Below are 6,000 nucleotides of genomic sequence, written 5' to 3'. Positions count from 1 at the left end.
GGCTCAGTTCCCAGCACCACATCAGGCAGCTCACAATGGCCTGTAACTCCAGTTCTAGGGGATCTGCTGTTCTCTTCCCATCTCTGCAGGCACCGGGCACACATGTTGTACACAGACACACATGAAAGCAAACACTCATACACATAAAATAAAAAATTAAGGCCAGGCGTGGTGGTGGCACACGCCTTTAATCCCAGCACTCGGGAGGCAGAGGTAGGCGGATTTCTGAGTTCGAGGCCAGCCTGGTCTACAGAGTGAGTTCCAGGACAGCCAAGGATATACAGAGAAACCCTGTCTCGAAAAACCGAAAATAAAAAAAATTAAGGAGGGCCAGGCGTGGTGGCGCACGCCTTTAATCCCAGCACTCGGGAGGCAGAGGCAGGCGGATTTCTGAGTTCAAGGCCAGCCTGGTCTACAAAGTGAGGTCCAGGACAGCCAGGGCTATACAGAGAAACCCTGTCTCGAAAACCCAAAAAAAAAAAAAAAAAAAAAAAAAAAAAATTAAGGAAAACCTTTGAAAAAGAAAAACCAACAGGATGTGTGTGGGGAAAGGTCTGACATTGAAGAACAGAGGATGACCAAGGTCATGGTGTCACATGAATACACATAGCCCAGATGACCTAGAACTCCTGATGATCCCACAGCCTCAGACTCCTGGGTGCTGTGATGGATGGTAAGCCTGTACCACCAAGCCCAACCCAAGACGTTGCAGCAGAGTACCTGTCTATAAATGTGATTGGTGGCCTCAGGTCTGGAACCCATCTAGAAGGGTTTTGGTTTTTAATTTTTTTTTGAGACAAGGTCTCACTATGTAGCCAGCTTTTTCGTTTTCCTTTTGCATCTGGTTGAGAGTACACCTGCCCTGTTTCTCCCACCTTCTCTCTTCTGCTGACATCAGTGTCTAACTTCTCTGGGGTTCCAACGTGGCCTAAAGACTGCTGGTTCTCCAGGAATCCTCTAGGTCTTTAGCTCCAGAGTGGGATAGCTAAAGAATCCAGATTCACAGACCAAGTAGCTCCTACTGGGTTGTTAGCTTCTCCAGTGTGTGGACTACCACACTCATGCAGTCCCAAGGCTGACAGTGTTCTTCCTACATCTTGGACAGGTCTCTTCAAGAGGTGCTAATGAGTGTCCTCTGGTTTACACACTTAAGCCCTTAGATGATGATGAGTCTTTGTCTTTCTTCTACTTACTGACTGCCCCAAGAAACAGCAGTTCCACCACATTTCTTAAAAGCCTGGGCTCCCCTTCTATCTGTCAGCCTAAGAAAACGGGTTTTAACAAAGCATCCCCACTGTTTCCCAGGGGCTATGGGAGCTCCCACTCTTAGCAGTGATGGCTTCTCACTGCCAGCTAGTCAGTGGTTGGGGTGGTTACAGAGTCCCATTGTTGTCTCTTTTCTTGGCTCCCAGGCTACACCAACTCAAGTCCAATCTCCCTAGAAGCAGATGCAGAGATGGATACAGCACCAAGGGAGATTCTGCGAGGTCTTGCTTGGGTGGTCCATACCTATGGGCAAGTGAAGGCAGGAGGAGTCAGAAGGCTGAACTGTAAGTCAGTAACAAAGGCCTCCCTCCATGTTCCAGAGGGAGCTCTCAGGGCTTCTGAGAGCTGTACATCTTCTAACCCCTCAACAGCAGGAGGCCCAGGTCTTTATACACCCATGCTCACAAAGAGAAGTTGCCTCTTGAGATGGAAGTAACCAAGGGAGGCAGGCAAAGACAAGTTCACTCAGTTTTAACATACAAGATCTGGAGTCGGAGGTACAGTCTGGATAGCACACCACACAGTGTGCACCAAAGAGCCTCGGAGACAGGCATGTGACCCAGGAGTTAAGAGTGCCCAAGGGGTAGAATAGAGAAGGGTGGGAAGCTGGGTCCCATCTGGGGTTTACTCATGGGGCCTTCAGACAGCTGTGGAAACTGTCCTGCTGTGAGAGCACAGCTGGGGCTATTACAATCTGGCAGTCAAGGCTGCTTTAGAAATGTGGATTGTGGGCTGCTGAGATGGCTCAGCGGGTAAGAGCACCCGACTGCTCTTCTGAAGGTCCGGAGTTCAAATCCCAGCAACCACATGGTGGCTCACAGCTGGGGCTATTACATCCATAACGAGATCTGGCGCCCTCTTCTGGAGTGTCTGAAGACAGCTACTGTGTACTTACATATCATAAATAAATCAATCTTTAAAAAAAAAAAAGTGGATTGTTTAAGTAGTTGATAAAAAAAAAAAACCAAAAACCAGAGTGTGAAATTGCAAGTGAGAACCGGGCGTGGTTTACTTGGGAGGCAGAGTAGGTGGATTTCTGAGTTCGAGGCCAGCCTGGTCTACAAAGTGAGTTCCAGGACAGCCAGGGCTACACAGAGAAACCCTGTCTCGAAAAACCAAAAAGGAAAAAGAAAAAAAAAAGAAAAGAAAAAAAATTGTAAGCGAGGACGGAAAAGGATGGCAGAGGGGCATGGGCATGAAGGATGGGGGCGGTGTGTGTGTGTGTGGGTGTGTGTATATGTGTGTGGGTGTGTGTATATGTGTGTGTGTATGTGTGTGTGTGTGTGTGTGTGTGTGTGTGGGTTGGGTGTGTGAGCAGGCCAGGTGATTCAGCACTGCAGTCCCAGGGGTTCTGGGCAAGATGGCTCAGCTGGTAATGACACCAAGCCTGAGGACCTGGGTTGGATCTGAGATACACTTGGCAGTTGGAATAAACTCAGACAAGTGGTCCTCTCACCTTCATGATAGATAAATGAATATGTTTTAAAATGAATTAACATAGATGCCAACTGTTTTGTGAGACAAGGGCTCCTGTAGTTCAGCTGGTCTCCGACTCCCTACAACCAGAGACTCTGACTGTGTCTTCACCCTTCTGTTTCTGATTCTCAAGTGCTGGCAACCGAACTGAGCCACAACCCCAGCACGAGACGGGGCTTCTGAAATTGTGGTCCTGTTGTCCAACCTTTCTTCCCACTGCTGGGGTCATAGAGTGTACCAACACTTCTTGTGTGTCTCCAACCTCGTTAGGGGAGGAAAGAGAAAACTAACAAAATTTGTAATCCTGGGGGAAAAAATCATTCTTTCATTATAATTAATATTAAGCTCCTAGTTAAGGAGTTTTATAGATTCTTGAAGAATGCAAACATGTCTCAGAGGCAGTAACAAGCCTGAAAATCTGGCAATAGACAACAGTCCACTGTAGGCCCAGTGCCACACTGGACCAACAGCCTCATGCAGCTGCTCCCTCATAGGATGTGATAGGTTTCCAGTGTGCCAAGCTGCAACTCCAGGCAACCAGCTACCTCTGCAGACAACTGTGCAGGATATGTTCCCACTACTTCAAAATCCACACAACTCGAACATGCTATGTCGACACAGATTCGTCATAGCTTTGTTAAAAGATTTATTTCATGTGTATGTGTGCCAGCGCTCATACCATGCATGGTGTGTACGAGGTCAGAAGATAACATGAGAACTCTCTTCCACAAGTTATCTTCTGGTCTCTGCACATACACTATAGATAGCTCTTGCAGGTGAACGCTGGGAAGGCTGGAGAGCTAGCTTAGCTATTATGACACTAGCAGCTCTACCACAGGGCCTGGGTTCAATTCCTAGGACTCATATGGCGGTTCACAACCATCTGCAGATCCAGTTACAGGGGATTTGACACCCTGTTCTGAACTCCTTGACACCAAACACACAACCCCAGCAAACACCCACACACACCTAAAACAAAAGAATTTCAACCCTTCACTTGGGAGATGGCTCAGTGGATAAACGACTGGCTCACAAGCCAGAGGAACAGAGTTCAGTGTCCAAAATGGATCTGGATCCTAGTTGTTCTTCCAGTGAAGACAGACCAGAATCCCCACAAGTTCACCAGCCAGTAGGTCTGGTTATATAGCAGTGAGTCTCCAGCGAGAAGGAAAGCAAGTGCTGAACGAGGTTGGCCTGTCACTGCCACACTAGTATCCAGCAAACACCCTTGGCCATCCCACTGGTCCCAAGACCTGGTAAAAACTGAAGTTGTCTGCAGGCCAGTGATGGCACACACCTTTCATCCCAGCTCTAGGAAGGCAGAGGCCAGCCTGGTCTACAAAGTGAGTTCCAGGACAGCCAGGGCTACACAGAGAAACCCTGTCTCGAAAAACCAACCCCCCTCCCCCCCAAAAAAAACAAACCAACCAAACCAAAGTGGGAAAACAAAACAACAACCAAAAAAAAAAAACATTTGTCTAAAGACAAATGAATAATTAAAAGACCGGGGTGGGGGTGGTGAACATAAATCATAGCACCAAGTAAAAGAAGCGACAGAGGTGTTAGCCTTTCTATTTCAACCATGTGACCTCCTGCAAAGAGGTCACACTGGAATCTGTGTTGTTGGGGACCGAGGACAGGGTTTGTGCATGCTAGGCAAGTGCTCTACCATTGAGTCATGTCCGCAAAGACAAAATTACAGAGATGGTAAAAACCCGAGAGGGCTCAGCCAGAGGCAGAATAGCAAAGACTTGGGAGGGCTGAGAAATATTTTCCAATGGTGGATCCCAGCGACTTAAAGGACCTGAAACTGCAGGCTGTCAGTGTGCTGTCAACTTCAGGATTGAAGCTGGTGAGCAGACAAGCATCCATCAGGCTGAAGATCTTTTTTTTTTCCTCCATTTAAAAAAAAATAGTATTTTCTTTATTTACATTTCAAATGTTATCCCCTTTCCTGGTTTCCCTTCTGAAAACCCCATGCCCGTCTTCCTCCCACTGCTCACCAACCCACCCACTCCAGCTTCCTGGTCCTGGCATTCCCCTATATGGATGGGGGCATCAAGCCTTCACAGGACCAAGGGTCTAAACACACAAACAATAGATGGGGAGATGGCTCGGCAGTTAAGGGTACTTGTTGCCCTTGCAGAGGACCTGGGATGGGTTCCCAGCATCCACACGGTGGCTCACATAGAGCTGTGACTACAGATCCTCTAGCATCCTCTAGCCTCCGTGGGCACCAGGCATGCAAGTGGTCCACATACATACATGTAGCCAAAACATTTCTATATGTAAAATACAATAAACAAATGAAATATATGTTTTAAAGAAAAATAAAGCAAAGGTTAGCTGCAAATGGCGGGGTTGGCCTCAAACTCAAGAGGCCAGCCTGCCTGTTTCTGCCTCAGCCTGTCTCTGCCTCACCAGTGTTGGGACTAAAGGCGTGCACCACCACGCCTGGCTAAACCAAACACTGTTCCCCATTCACGAATACCTATTCTCATATCCCACTTAAAGGCCACCAAATTGTCCTATTTCATGATTCCACAATTTGGGACAATTGTGGGACCTCTGTGGTATTTTTTCAAAGAACACATACCATACCTCCTCCACTTAAAATAAAAAACCTTTAATTTTCTAACATTTTAATCTATTTTCTTTGAAATAACAAACAAAAAACCCACCATCTTACAAAACTTGCTTATACTGATTGATCTCAGAGGCTGACATAAAAGCACCTGTTTCAATGCTATGAAAGAGAAAAACTAAACCATGACATTTACTATGAAGATGGCCTTTAGCTTTTCAGTCTTTTTTTTTTTTTTTTTTTTTTTGGTTTTTCGAGACAGGGTTTCTCTGTATAGCCCTGGCTGTCCTGGAACTCACTCTCTAGACCAGGCTGGACTCGAACTCAGAAATTCGCCTGCCTCTGCCTCCCAAGTGCTGGGATTAAAGGCGGGCACCACCACCGCCCGGCGTTAGTCATTTTTCAAAAAGATTTATTTATTTTATGTATATGAGTACACTGTCGCTGTCTTCAGCCATACCAAAAGAGGGCATCAGATCCCCATTACAGATGATTTTGAGCCACCATGTGGTTGCTGGGAATTGAATTCAGGACCTCTGGAAGAGTAGTCAGTGCTCTTAACCGCTGAGCCATCTCTCCAGTCCCTTTTCAGTCATTTTTAAAGTATAGTAATTATATTACCTAGAACCAGGGTGTGGAACTGGAGATTCTATAGAGATAATGAACTTGGCCTG

The sequence above is a fragment of the Mus musculus genome, chromosome 11 (genome assembly GCF_000001635.26).
Source record: "Mus musculus strain C57BL/6J chromosome 11, GRCm38.p6 C57BL/6J".
Taxonomy (NCBI): Eukaryota; Metazoa; Chordata; class Mammalia; order Rodentia; family Muridae; genus Mus; species Mus musculus.
Note: the sequence above shows the minus strand (reverse complement) of the source record.